Source organism: Ambystoma mexicanum, chromosome 1p (genome assembly GCF_040938575.1).
Source record: "Ambystoma mexicanum isolate Mex_15411 chromosome 1p, UKY_AmexF1_1, whole genome shotgun sequence".
NCBI classification, from domain to species: Eukaryota; Metazoa; Chordata; class Amphibia; order Caudata; family Ambystomatidae; genus Ambystoma; species Ambystoma mexicanum.
In genome coordinates, this window is record NC_090921.1 from 1,078,727,940 (window position 1) to 1,078,742,928 (window position 14,989).

Sequence of the window (14,989 nt, forward strand, 5' to 3'; positions counted from 1 at the left end):
TGGGACCCCTGCTCCCACTTTCCCTCTTTAACTCTGGCCACCCTCTTTGGGCCCTCTACCTACACCTTCCTGCGAGGCAAAAAACCTTGGTGTCATCTTCGACTCCAGCCTCTCCTTCTCTCCTCACATCACGGACATCTCTAAGAAGTCCCACTACCAGCTGCACCTCCTCAGAGGTATTCTTCTTTTTCTCATTTTCCCCCCAGAAGCTCGTGGTCTCCAGAACCCTGGTTCTCTAGGCTTGACTACTGCAACAGCCTCTTCCTAAATCTGTCTGCCTCTACTCTTCGCCCTTGGCAACTAATCCAGAACAGGACTGCGAGACGTGTTCTTGGCCTCAAACCCAAGTATCGTATCTCTCCAGCCCTGAAATCTCTATTTTGGCTCCCGGTGGCTGCAAGGATCAAGTTCAAGACCCCCCGCATTGTCCACAAGGCTTTCTGGGGCCGGGGACCACATTACATCCAACTCTTTCTTTCTAAGCATTTTCCTTCTCGAGCCCTCCACTCATCCACCTCCAACTCTGTGAGAGTCAGACGCTTCTCCAGGCAGAGAGTGGGGGGTAGATATTTGTCCTCGGCTGGGGCCTCCCTCTGGAACAGCATCCCTGCTTCTCTCAAACTTGAGCAGGACCACCTAAAGTTCCGGAAGCAACTCAAGACCTTTCTTTTCACTTCTGTTTTCTATCTCTCACCCCTGCTGATGCACCTATCTGCTGCGCTAACTGAACCTCTGAACCATAATGGGCACCAGGCTACTTCACAACATGTAGCCCCTTGCACTGCCACCGGGCCTCCCATGCACTTATGGACTGTATCTGCAACCCTACAGTCCCCTGCCTCCTTGCACTTACTTGAGCCAGCCACCCCGGCAGCACTTACTTGAGCTTGCCTATTGAACTCTCCCTCCTCCCTTCCCTTGGCCCTTCTCTCCCTTCCCCCTCGCACTTGCACGATCTGAATGACACTAGGCCTAGTAAGATTGTTTGTGTTGTCCTCCCTTTGTCTCCCCTTCCTTGTCTTGTTGCGCCTAGAAAAACGTGTGTACAGGCACGTCATAAATGATATATCATATTATGATAGTGATGCTGTATGGTGTCTGATTCAAAGACTAATCCAGCTCATTCTGCCTTTTGAGGTAGGCGTGGCTGCTATACTGCCTGGTGGGATATGCCAACTGATACTTTCTAATTCGGCATAGTGTCATACCTGCAGTGGCCTTTGAGGGTACGTGAGGTAGGGGCAATGTCTGTTGGGCCTGATGTGGGGGTATCATGCCTATTTTCCCTAGTAATTATCTCCCATACCTAAATTGCCTTAGGAGGGAAGGTGTCTTGCCTATACTGCCTGTTGGTGAGGGGAGAGATCTACCCATACTGCATGTTGAGGAAGGTGTGTAACTATATTATACATTACTTAAAGTGTCTGAATCCCCAGGTACGTGTCATGCTTGTACTGCCTGATGGGGGTACTTCTGTACCTATGGTTCTTTATGAAGGCAGGTTTATACTCTTCCTGATAATGATCATTAGCGCCTGGGGCAGGGGGAGCAGCCAATCAGGTTTCGTGGATCGCGGGCTGAAATCGCTGGTCTTAGTCCGTGTTCCACTGAACCCACATGCTGCTTCCCCGGCCCAGACCGCCAACTTGTCCCCACCCTCCTTTCCCTTTTTTTATATTCTCAACCTCCCTCCCCAGCCCGATTTACCTGATTAGAGCGGCGACGGCGCCTGCCGCCCGCCGCAACAGCTTCCCTTCCTTTTGCTTTTCCGGGTGCCATGGAAATGGAAGAGGGGATCTGTATGCAGCCCCGCCTTCTAAAACCATCGCGGCCATCTTGGCAAAGTATTTTCATTCATTGAGAGGGACGGGTGACATGTCCCGTTCACTGAATGAAAATACTAGATTTTTTAGTACCCTGGGTTATGGCTTTGGTAACCTGGGGTGCTAATGGCATTTTAACCTGTTCCACGGGCTACACTGAGGGGGGGGTAACAGGCCAGCGGCCTCGTTAACCACCCTTGCTTCCCTCAAGCATTAACTTGGACTGCCAGGCCATACCGCCGGTGTAGCCCATGGAACGGGTTAATAACACCTTATAAGTAAACTCACACCGCCTGTGCGGGCCAATCCTATACTGCCTCTTGGCACTCAGTCGTGTACTGCCCAATACAGAGCTCTTACCTTTGCCGAGTAACAGGATCCAACACGAGCTCAGGCCTATACAAGTGCTCCACAGTGCAAAGGGCAAAACGATGCTTGGTTAAACCTTGTAATGACCATAAGAGTAAGGGGAGAACCCATTTTTGTAAATGCACTTTTCCGTTTTATTGCTTTGTAGCCAGTGCTCCTCAGTCGTTCGCTGTTGGGCATGGTGATTTCTGGACACTTGACGCTGACAGGAAGGTTAGATGATGCTACGCTATTCGCCGCCGAAAGGGGCACATCTTCCTGCACCCTATCTTCTCTTGGAACGGTGGCGCCTGTATGCTGGGGAAGAACAGAAGAGAGGTAGATGAGCCGCCGTGGGCAGCTTGAGAGCTGAGTGGACATGCGAGGGCTAGCGGTCACTCAACACATGGTATTATTATCCAGTGCACTGCTGAGACCCTTAGCTGGCTGCCTGGCTGCTGCTGCCAACCCTGCTATGATCTGATCAGTTTGTCCTCCTATGCACCTGGTGCGTTCATTATAGTACAACAGGTTTTATAACTTGAATTGTATCCAATTTTCAATGCAAGGCATTATTTTAAATACAAGACATTGGGCCTCATTATGAGTCTGGCGGTAGCCATGCCGGTAAATACCGGCATGTTACCGGACCGGCAAGCTTATAACCAAACGTATAAGCTTTGCGGTCCAGTAACAACGGTACTGGTAAGCTTGCCGGTACCGGACCAGCAAACTACAAGGTCTGCTCACGGGTGCCTGGCGGGCGGAACGGCACCCACGAGCAGACCATGTTGGATGCACCGGCACCATTCACGAATGGTGCATGTGCATCTGACCTCCGCATTCCCATTGAGTCCCATGATGCTCAATGGGAATGGGGACTAATAATTACTGGCACCCGGCAATGGGCAATTACGGGGTCTGGCGGGACCGGAATGCCCTGGTAATTGCCCATTGCCGGGTGCTGGTAAATTCATGAATCCGGCGGCAGCCATGCCGGTATTACCGCCGGACTCATAATGAGGCCCATTGTTGTTACTTTGGGTGCATCAAAACTTGAATTTCACCTGTATTATTACAATGTTTCTCAGGGCGGTGGAAGGTTTAGCATTGTTTTTGCATGTCAGCTTGGGGAATCTATTGATCACTTGCAATAACCCAAATTTAAATGCATATTGATAGATTTGAGTGCCATAATGGTTCAGAAGATAGCTCAGTGTGTTAAGAATGTGTTGCAGCTACCAACGCCTGGCAAGGCAGACTCAACTTTTTCTCTTTCTGAGGTTGATAAACTTTCGAATATAAACTTTGCTACAAAATATTTTACTGCCACCAGAAAACGCTAAAAACAGACATAGCAGCAGTACATTGATGCCAACTTTTCAGTCACTTATGCGTTGCTCACACTCCCCACGGCCACACTCCCAAAATGTACATAATTTGAATAGCTCTGCCCATCTCACTCAAAGGACAAAATGCTCTGTGAACCCCCCACATGAAGGACAATTCAATTATAATTAGAAACAAGCACAGATAAGTATATTTGCCACAGTAGGTGACACTTGTGATTAGTTTCAAAGACAAGCAATACATTTAATTTGCATCACTCAGCTGAAGTATGCACTGCATTGCACTTCTGAGTTACCATTTAACAGTTATACAGAAGTGATGGGATTGCACTGGATCGCCCTGTGATCTTGGGCAAAACTGTTCTGAGAAGGTGCCTCCACTAGAAGTGAGTTTCTTGACAAATTGAAGCATCACTAATTAATATATGTAGTGCTGGGACAGACACAATTATATGGGCTGACAATGGACCGAGTTGTAAACACTTGTATATCATGATTTATTTTCTGAAATCAAAAAGAAACCTTTTTGTTTCAACCCAATCCCTCCAAACTTGTGTGCCTGACTCCAAAGCACTTAAGCTGTTTTTTTGTGACAGATTTGGCAGTGAAGCTATACACTTCTGGGCTAAGAAATCTGCCATCTTTGGGAAATCATAGGAGGTGAAAGCTCTGTCGCTGGCAGAAGCAGACCTCAGTAAAGACATTGCACGGAGATGAAAGGATCGCTTTGTATGTATAACGATCATCGTTTTAATACGCGAGGACCCTTTTTCTCAGCCTGCCTTGCTCGCAGGACACGTTTGCGGCCTCAAGAGTTTGTAGTTTTGTTGCAGGTCTGGTTGGACTTTGTGGTAGAAGAGAAGCTTCCTCACACTTTCCTTTCAATCGTGTTGTTGGCTAACAGGGGGAAAGGGGGCAAGGCTAGGGGTTGTGCAAATTGGATTAATAGAGGTTGGTTTTGGCGATGAAACAAATATTGCGAGTTTGGAAATCCAGGAAGAAGCCGAGTGTGGAGGGGTGGCTGTCGGACATGCAAATCTTGTCAAACTGTGATAGAGTTATGCTATTTGGGCAAGGAAGGGAAGGGCGCTATTCTCGGATTTGGGGACCCTTTAACGATCTATATGGTTGAGGGTGTGAGTTCTAGCTTTTGATGGTTAATACTTTGGTAGGGACTATTTCTAATGGTGGGGGACTGTTGGTTGTTGATTTTTTGTTTTGTTGTCTTGTTGTCTTGTCTATTTGGTTGTATGTCACAGGTCTTTTGAAAAATTGATTTTATTATTCTATGGCTATTATGGTTGTTCATATTGTTATGTATTGAATTGGTTGATTCAACTGTTCTTATAAGTTTACAATTTGAACACAATGCTGTGTAACCGTGATAGTTATTTTGATGTTTGATGTTTAAAATGTTAAATAAAGTGATAAAAAACAAAAACCTGCGAGTCGCAAGTCAGTTGGCAGCTGTGTAAGTCTGGTGCACGCTTGGACCTCATGACCCCGTAAATGATGGTTGTGAAAACTGCCCAGCCACCCCCAAAGAAGAACATAACACATTAGTTGGGAGAGCTGATTCGGAAGCATCATTTGAGGTGAATGTCCCAGTTTTGCCACTTGAAGATGCCGTGATACTGGATACACCATCTTATCTCACTGTCTAGTACTGTACTGTCTTGACTGGAAAGGTTTGAGTTCTGACATTCTGGTGGCATTGCCTATCCTATTGCTTGCTTTTTCGTATCAAGTTAGGTCATTTGAGTAGAAGGGGTCTTGAGACAGGAGAGAGAAAACCAAATGTTGCAGGCTGTTAATTGTCATGTCTTTCGATTTGACTTAGGAATGATTTCCTTATTCTACAATTTCAAATGTTCTTCTTGATGGCATGAATAGCTTTTTGCAACACTGTGACAAACAATGATTATAAGCAGGTGATATAATTACACTTTATAATATTGTGTGTATTTAAATTAAGAACAATAGTAAAGCTGAATTGTTTAGGCTCCTATGAATTGGTATGCTGCTGCATGTATATTTACTTTTATGACAGAGTAAATAAGGCCAGAATCATTCTCCTTTTGCATAACATTATTTAAATTGTCATGTTAATTTAGCATGTGAGTTGTGTACTGTACAAGTCAGGGTTAAAAAAAACAGGTTATTATTTTAATTCATGAAAGGGAAACATTGGCAAGAAATTGCTCCTTGCTGTGTGAGGAGAAGTTGCAAACAATGTGGTAGAAAGCTTGTGCAACAAATCCCGGCTTCATCGCGTAACCAAAGTCTGTGACCCTGAGAAAGTCATTTAATCTCGTAATGCCTAAACTGTACAGATGCCAGTCCCTAAATATTTTAAAATTGTCAGCCTATAAGAGTGATTCGGTTCTGAGGGTTCACTCTTCAAAAATAAACAAGCTTGAACTCCACATAAAATTATGTTTCTAACCCATGTCGGTCAAATTCTTCCACTTTATTTGGGTTCTCTGGCAGTTCCTTACTGCCCCAATCTCCATCTGAAGGCACCCTTCCCTTAATGGTACCAATGTTCAATTTGACCTCTATTGGAGGGGGAACCTTTGGCTCTGATCAGTATACAAGTACAATTAGCATAACATAACACAACACAAAAACACTCATGGTTTTACTGGTTGTATTGGACAACACAAAGCCCTCTTCTAATCTCAATATGTGCTTGGATACACGCACTCATCTTCCTGGTAGCGTCTAATCCGCACCCACTAGCTTCCCTGTGTGCGCCTTCCTCTTGGCTGTCATGCTTGAGCACCTGTACACTCTGTGAGGCTGCTAATCTAAGTTAGTTCTGTGCACTTTCTCCATACGGCTACTGATCTCTGCCCAGCATCTATACAACAGCCAGGATCTTCAGTCAGGGCTACTCATGTTAAAATGAGCCCAGCACTCATTCTAGAACACAGGTGCCCTCTTTCTGAACTGCTGTTTCTCTTGGAGGGGGTCCCATTCTTACTTTGATTGGCCAGGGAAACAAATCAAGCTAAGAGCTGTGGTCGCAATGAAGGAATGAAGGGTCAGTAGGGCTGTTGGGGGGAGGGGACCAAATTCTTGGAGCCTTTAATTTTCTTGGGCTTGTCTGTTCCCAGTACCTGATATTGCATTGTTTGATCCCAGTGCCCCAAAATGGCATAAGATGGTAGTGGTGTGCCATGGACATTAATTCATGCATGCAACCTGTTTGGTACGTGTATATGGCTCCCAGTTTTCCGTTTTGACTGATTTTTACACATAAATACAGACGGAAATCAATCTGCTTTCTGTATGAATTCATTTATAAAAATGGAAAAAAACGGAAAAACAGGTCTTTCTGCTTGGTTGCCTATACTGTCAATCATGCATCGTAGGCCAATCGCATTGCAGGTTGGCAGCATGGAGAGTGTAAAAGTGTACAAAAATAGCATTAAAGTACAAATTGCAGACAGCATACACCTTACATCGCAGGAGCAACCATTTGTTGTTATGGTAAAAATGGAGCTGGCATTTTCTTTATGGTTGCATATGTGCTTTACTAAATGCATTTTTGTATTCAAATAAATGCAGAAAAATACTAGTTGCAAATTATTTTTTTATATGAGTAAAAATAAATGTGGTTAAATACCATAAAACCGCGACCCTTATTTATAAATTTACTGTGTTGTCCCACCTTTGTAAGTCTCGAGAACTCTGGGATTGGTAGAGCCTATGAATATTACCACTGGTCAGGGTCGGATTGGCCCCACAGGCCGGGCCGAAATCATCCCTGGGGAGTGGGGGCCGGTTTCTGGCCATGCCTGGGCCGGTTTGGAATAAAAAAAAATAATGTGATTATTTATTAATTTTTTTCAAAAAGCTTTTCATACTTCTTAAGTCGATAAATGAGTACCAACACAGGCTGGGTGATATTGTATGCATATTTGTTCTATAAAAAAGAGTTTAAGCGTAAGTGCTATACAAAAACATATTATCATTTGGCCTTGGACGTCTGCTTGGATTCCCAGTAATTGGGGTGAAATGTTTCATTGCTTCCCCGGATGTCACTTTGGGGTGGGGTCAAATGACATCACTTCTGGTGATGTCATCAGAGGTCAAGGGTCGTGAGGTGTGGGGTGGGCCACTTTTTTGAGGCGAGGGGTGGGCCACTTTTTTTTGGGTGTCCGGGCCTATTTCTTGTCCCAGTCCGACCCTGCCACTTGTAGGGCTTCCCTTCAATTTTAGCTCCACAGGTTCTGAGCCGCCAGATAGGCCCGGCAGAATGGCGGGGGAGGGAGTCTACTTGACTTCTCCCTAGTGTGCAAAGAAAGAAGTGAATCCACTAATGTAAAAGAAATAATGATTCATGTCTTCCTTCCTCTTACTCGATTGACCCCCTCTGAGAACACTGTTTCAATGTATGTACAAGTATTTTTGAGTAAAGAATTAAATCATTTGTGTAGTGCGAATATTTTTTACTGGCCAGTTTTTTTCACCCTCTCAGCTAAGTTTGCACTTTTTTGTTATCTGAGAATCCAGATAGACGTCTACAGTATGTGCAATCAACTTGCAGTGAGACCTTTTTGGTACCACTTCAATCTCCTCAAAGCCTCCACAAATCTACCCCAACTGACAGACAATAAACAGCATCCTTCTCCACTAAAGAAAACCACTGCCAAACCACCACTCACCAACCCTAAATAGGAAACACCATTGGAAACACATTCAATATTCAGCTCGATGAAAAAATCTCCCAAACAATCTTCTTTGGGATCATCAGACTGAGTTTCGAATCGGCTTCCCTCTGCGGGTCCAGAACACACTCCCTCTCCCAGCTCCTTCCAACATAGATACCCGCAGTGCAAGCGTCCCTCTGCAACGGGTCCAGAACACACTCCCTCTCCCAGCTCCTTCCAACATAGATACCCGCAGTGCAAGCGTCCCTCTGCAATGGGTCCAGAACACACTCCCTCTCCCAGCTCCTTCCAACATAGATACCCGCAGTGCAAGCGTCCCTCTGCAACGGGTCCAGAACACACTCCCTCTCCCAGCTCCTTCCAACATAGATACCCGCAGTGCAAGCGTCCCTCTGCAACGGGTCCAGAACACACTCCCTCTCCCAGCTCCTTCCAACATAGATACCCGCAGTGCAAGCTTCCCTCTGCAACGGGTCCAGAACACATTCCCTCTCCCAGCTCCTTCCAACATAGATACCCGCAGTGCAAGCTTCCCTCTGCAACGGGTCCAGAACACATTCCCTCTCCCAGCTCCTTCCAACATAGATACCCGCAGTGCAAGCTTCCCTCTGCAACGGGTCCAGAATACACTCCCTCTCCCAGCTCCTTCCAACGCTTCCCTCAGCAACGGGTCCAGAACACACTCCCTCTCCCAGCTCCTTCCAACATAGATACCTGGAGTGCAAGCTTCCCTCAGCAACGGGTCCAGAACACATTCCCTCTCCCAGCTCCTTCCAACATAGATACCTGCAGTGCAAGCTTCCCTCAGCAACGGGTCCAGAACACACTCCCTCTCCCAGCTCCTTCCAACATAGATACCTGCAGTGCAAGCTTCCCTCTGCAACGGGTCCATAACACATTCCCTCTCCCAGCTCCTTCCAACATAGATACCTGCAGTGCAAGCTTCCCTCAGCAACGGGTCCAGAAAACACTCCCTCTCCCAGCTCCTTCCAACATAGATACCTGCAGTGCAAGCTTCCCTCTGCAACGGGTCCAGAACACACTCCCTCTCCCAGCTCCTTCCAACATAGATACCTGCAGTGCAAGCTTCCCTCTGCAACGGGTCCAGAACACACTCCCTCTCCCAGCTCCTTCCAACATAGATACCTGCAGTGCAAGCTTCCCTCTGCAACGGGTCCAGAACACACTTCCTCTCCCAGCTCCTTCCAACATAGATACCCGCAGTGCAAGCTTCCCTCAGCAACGGGTCTAGAACACACTCCCTCTCCCAGCTCCTTCCAACATAGATACCCGCAGTGCAAGCTTCCCTCAGCAACGGGTCCAGAACACACTCCCTCTCCCAGCTCCTTCCAACATAGATACGCGCAGTGCAAGCTTCCCTCAGCAACGGGTCCAGAACACACTCCCTCTCCCAGCTCCTTCCAACATAGATACCCGCAGTGCAAGCTTCCCTCAGCAAAGGGTCCAGAACACACTCCCTCTCCCAGCTCCTTCCAACATAGATACCCGCAGTGCAAGCTTCCCTCAGCAACGGGTCCAGAACACACTCCCTCTCCCAGCTCCTTCCAACATAGATACCTGCAGTGCAAGCTTCCCTCAGCAACGGGTCCAGAACACACTCCCTCTCCCAGCTCCTTCCAACATAGATACCCGCAGTGCAAGCTTCCCTCAGCAACGGGTCCAGAACACACTCCCTCTCCCAGCTCCTTCCAACATAGATACCCGCAGTGCAAGCTTCCCTCAGCAACGGGTCCAGAACACACTCCCTCTCCCAGCTCCTTCCAACATAGATACCCGCAGTGCAAGCTTCCCTCAGCAACGGGTCCAGAAAACACTCCCTCTCCCAGCTCCTTCCAACATAGATACCCGCAGTGCAAGCTTCCCTCAGCAACGGGTCCAGAAAACACTCCCTCTCCCAGCTCCTTCCAACATAGATACCCGCAGTGCAAGCTTCCCTCAGCAACGGGTCCAGAACACACTCCCTCTCCCAGCTCCTTCCAACATAGATACCCGCAGTGCAAGCGTCCCTCTGCAACGGGTCCAGAACACACTCCCTCTCCCAGCTCCTTCCAACATAGATACCCGCAGTGCAAGCTTCCCTCTGCAACGGGTCCAGAACACATTCCCTCTCCAAGCTCCTTCCAACATAGATACCCGCAGTGCAAGCTTCCCTCAGCAACGGGTCCAGAACACACTCCCTCTCCCAGCTCCTTCCAACATAGATACCCGCAGTGCAAGCTTCCCTCTGCAACGGGTCCAGAACACACTCCCTCTCCCAGCTCCTTCCAACATAGATACCCGCAGTGCAAGCTTCCCTCAGCAACGGGTCCAGAACACACTCCCTCTCCCAGCTCCTTCCAACATAGATACCCGCAGTGCAAGCTTCCCTCAGCAACGGGTCCAGAACACACTCCCTCTCCCAGCTCCTTCCAACATAGATACCCGCAGTGCAAGCTTCCCTCAGCAACGGGTCCAGAACACACTCCCTCTCCCAGCTCCTTCCAACATAGATACCCGCAGTGCAAGCTTCCCTCAGCAACGGGTCCAGAACACACTCCCTCTCCCAGCTCCTTCCAACATAGATACCCGCAGTGCAAGCTTCCCTCAGCAACGGGTCCAGAACACACTCCCTCTCCCAGCTCCTTCCAACATAGATACCCGCAGTGCAAGCTTCCCTCAGCAACGGGTCCAGAACACACTCCCTCTCCCAGCTCCTTCCAACATAGATACCCGCAGTGCAAGCGTCCCTCTGCAACGGGTCCAGAACACACTCCCTCTCCCAGCTCCTTCCAACATAGATACCCGCAGTGCAAGCTTCCCTCTGCAACGGGTCCAGAACACATTCCCTCTCCCAGCTCCTTCCAACATAGATACCCGCAGTGCAAGCTTCCCTCAGCAACGGGTCCAGAACACACTCCCTCTCCCAGCTCCTTCCAACATAGATACCCGCAGTGCAAGCTTCCCTCTGCAACGGGTCCAGAACACACTCCCTCTCCCAGCTCCTTCCAACATAGATACCCGCAGTGCAAGCTTCCCTCAGCAACGGGTCCAGAACACACTCCCTCTCCCAGCTCCTTCCAACATAGATACCCGCAGTGCAAGCTTCCCTCAGCAACGGGTCCAGAACACACTCCCTCTCCCAGCTCCTTCCAACATACATACCCGCAGTGCAAGCTTCCCTCTGCAACGGGTCCAGAACACACTCCCTCTCCCAGCTCCTTCCAACATAGATACCCGCAGTGCAAGCTTCCCTCAGCAACGGGTCCAGAACACACTCCCTCTCCCAGCTCCTTTCAACATAGATACCCGCAGTGCAAGCTTCCCTCAGCAACGGGTCCAGAAAACACTCCCTCTCCCAGCTCCTTCCAACATAGATACCCGCAGTGCAAGCTTCCCTCTGCAACAGGTCCAGAACACACTCCCTCTCCCAGCTCCTTCCAACATAGATACCCGCAGTGCAAGCTTCCCTCAGCAACAGGTCCAGAACACACTCCCTCTCCCAGCTCCTTCCAACATAGATACCCGCAGTGCAAGCTTCCCTCCGCAACAGGTTCAGAACACACACTACCTCTCACAGCTGCTTCCAACATAGATACCCGCAGTGCAAGCTTCCCTCAGCAACAGGTCCAGAACACACGCCCTCTCCCAGCTCCTTCCAACATAGATACCCGCAGTGCAAGCTTCCCTCCGCAACAGGTTCAGAACACACACTACCTCTCACAGCTGCTTCCAACATAGATACCCGCAGTGCAAGCTTCCCTCAGCAACAGGTCCAGAACACACTCCCTCTCCCAGCTCCTTCCAACATAGATACCCGCAGTGCAAGCTTCCCTCAGCAACAGGTCCAGAACACACTCCCTCTCCCAGCTCCTTCCAACATAGATACCTGCAGTGCAAGCTTCCCTCTGCAACGGGTCCAGAACACATTCCCTCTCCCAGCTCCTTCCAACATAGATACCCGCAGTGCAAGCTTCCCTCAGCAACGGGTCCAGAACACACTCACTCTCCCAGCTCCTTCCAACATAGATACCCGCAGTGCAAGCTTTACTCTGCAACGGGTCCAGAACACACTCCCTCTCCCAGCTCCTTCCAACATAGATACCCGCAGTGCAAGCTTCCCTCAGCAACAGGTCCAGAACACACTCCCTCTCACAGCTCCTTCCAACATAGATACCCGCAGTGCAAGCTTCCCTGTGCAACGGGTCCAGAACACACCCTCTCACTCCCAGCGCCTTCCAACGTAGCTGCTCGTAGTGCAAGCTTCCCTCAGCAACAGGTCCAGATCACAACCTCTCACTCCCAGCTCCTTCCAACGTAGCTACTCATAGTGCAAGCATCCCTCCTCAATAGGTCCAGAACTCACAGTAACACTCCCAGCTCCTTCCAACATAGATAACCCCATTGCAAGCTTCCCTCTGCAACAGGTCCAGAACACACACTACCACTCACAGCTCTTTCCAACCTAGGTACCCGCAATGCAAGCTTCCCTCTGCAACAGGTCCAGAAAACACACTACCACTCACTGCTCCTTCCAACATAGATACCCACAGTGCAAGCTTCCCTTTGCAACAGGTCCGGAACACACTCTCCAACTCCCAGCGCCTTCCAGCATAGATACATACAGTGCAAGCTTCCATCTGCAACAGGTCCAGAACACACTCCCTCTCCCAGCTCCTTGCAACATAGATACCCCCAGCGGAAGCTTCCCTCAGCAACAGGTCCAGAACACACCCTCTCACTCCCAGCGCCTTCCAATGTAGATACCCGCAGTGCAAGCTCCCTTCCCAACAGGTTCAGAACACTCTCCCTCACCCAGCTCCTTCCAATATAGATACCTGCAGTGAAAGCTTCCCTTCCCAACAGCTCCAGAACACACTCTCCGACTCCCAGCTCCTTCCAACATAGATACCCGAAGTGCAAGCTTCTCTCACCAACAGGTCCAAAACACACTCTCCCAGCTCCTTCCAACACAGATTCATCCAGAACAGGACTGCGAGACTTGTCCTTCTCTTCAAGCCCAGGGATGGTATCTCTACAGGACTGAAATCTCTGCACTGGCTCCGAGAGGCTGCAAGGGTTAAGTTCAAAGCCCTCTGCATTGTCCACTGCCTGGAGCCTCAATAGCTTCAACTATCTCTTCCTAAATATCTTCCCTCTCATACTCTTCGCTCATCCCCCTCGAACTCCCTCAGGGTCAATCACTTCACCCAGCAACAAGTTGGTGGTAGATCTCTTTCTTTGGCTGGGGCTTCCCTCTGGAACAGCCTCCCTGCCTCCCTGAAACTTGAGAACCATCTCCGGTTCCGGAAGCACCTCAAAACCTTTCTCTTTGCTTCTGCTTTCTCTCCTCTGCACTGGTCACCTGGCTACCCTCTGATCTCAGGCCCAGGTCCCCTCCCCCGCCAGCTGCACAACTGCACTGCCTCCCGGGCAACCCCTGCACTTGGGGGCTGTTTCTGTACCCCCCAGCCGCCACCAGCTCTTCACTCTTGATGTCAGAACTTACTCCTGCACTTGCCACAAGCTAGCCGCACTTCTTACCTATTGTTTCATTTATTCTATTTATTTATTACTGTTGATCCTATGTACTGCACTGCCCTCTGCCCCTTCCTCCCGGCACTTTCCCTTTCCCCACTCCCCTGCACTTGCGCGATCTCAATGTCGCTTGGCCTTGTAAGATCGTTGTCTCTGTCTTCCCTGTGTTCCCCCTCCCTTGCCTCGTCGCGCCTTGAAACACTTGTGTATAGGCGCGTTATAAATGCCATATGATATCATATCATACCCACAGTGTAAGCTTCCCTCTGCAACGGGTCCAGAACACATTCTCTCTCCCAGTTCCTTCCAACATAGATACCTGCAGTGCAAGCTTCCCTCAGCAACAGGTCCAGAACACACTCCCTCTCTCAACTCCTTCCAACATAGATGCCCACAGTGCAAGCTTCCCTCAGCAACAGGTCCAGAACACACCCTCTCACTCCCAGCTCCTTCCAACGTAGCTGCTCGTAGTGCAAGCTTCCCTCCGCAACAGGGCCAGAACACACACTATCACTCCCAGCTCCTTCCAACATAGATACCCGCAGTGCAAGCTTCCCTCCGCAACAGGTCCAGAACACACACTACCACTCACAGCTCTTTCCAACCTAGGTACCCGCAGTGCAAGCTTCCCTCCGCAACAGGTCCAGAACACACACCACTCACAGCTCCTTCCAACATAGATACCTGCAGTGCAAGCTTCCCTCAGCAACAGGTCCAGAACACACCCTCTCACTCCCAGCTCCTTCCAACGTAGCTACTCATAGTGCAAGCATCCCTCCTCAATAGGTCCAGAATACACACTATCACTCACAGCTGCTTCCAACATAGATACCCGCAGTGCAAGCTTCCCTCCGCAACAGGTCCAGAACACACACTACCACTCACAGCTGCTTCCAACAAATATACCTGCAGTGCAAGCTTCCCTCAGCAACAGGTTCAGAACACACACTACCACTCACAGCTGCTTCCAACATAGATACCTACAGTGCTAGCTTCGCTCCGCAACAGGTCCAGAACACACTCCCTCTCCCAACTCCTTCCAACATAGATACCCGCAGTGCAAGCTTCCCTCCGCAACAGGTCCAGAACACACACTACCACTCACAGCTCTTTCCAACTTAGATACCCGCAGTGCAAGCTTCCCTCCGCAATAGGTTCAGAACACACACTACCACTCACAGTTGCTTCCAACACAGATACCTGCAGTGCAAGCTTCGCTCCGCAACAGGTCCAGAACACATTCCCTCTCCCAACT

The 14,989-nt window shown here is 49.3% G+C and overlaps 1 long non-coding RNA gene across 1 annotated transcript in view; it reads right to left on the reverse strand.

The window, feature by feature from the left end:
• Window positions 1-2,302: 2,302 nt before the first annotated feature.
• The window catches only part of LOC138568680 (uncharacterized), a 42,204-nt gene continuing 29,517 nt past the window's right edge, over window positions 2,303-14,989 (reverse strand). The window contains exon 2 of the long non-coding RNA XR_011302981.1: window positions 2,303-2,489. This is a non-coding gene — a long non-coding RNA (uncharacterized lncRNA). The remainder of the gene's footprint in view (window positions 2,490-14,989) is intronic.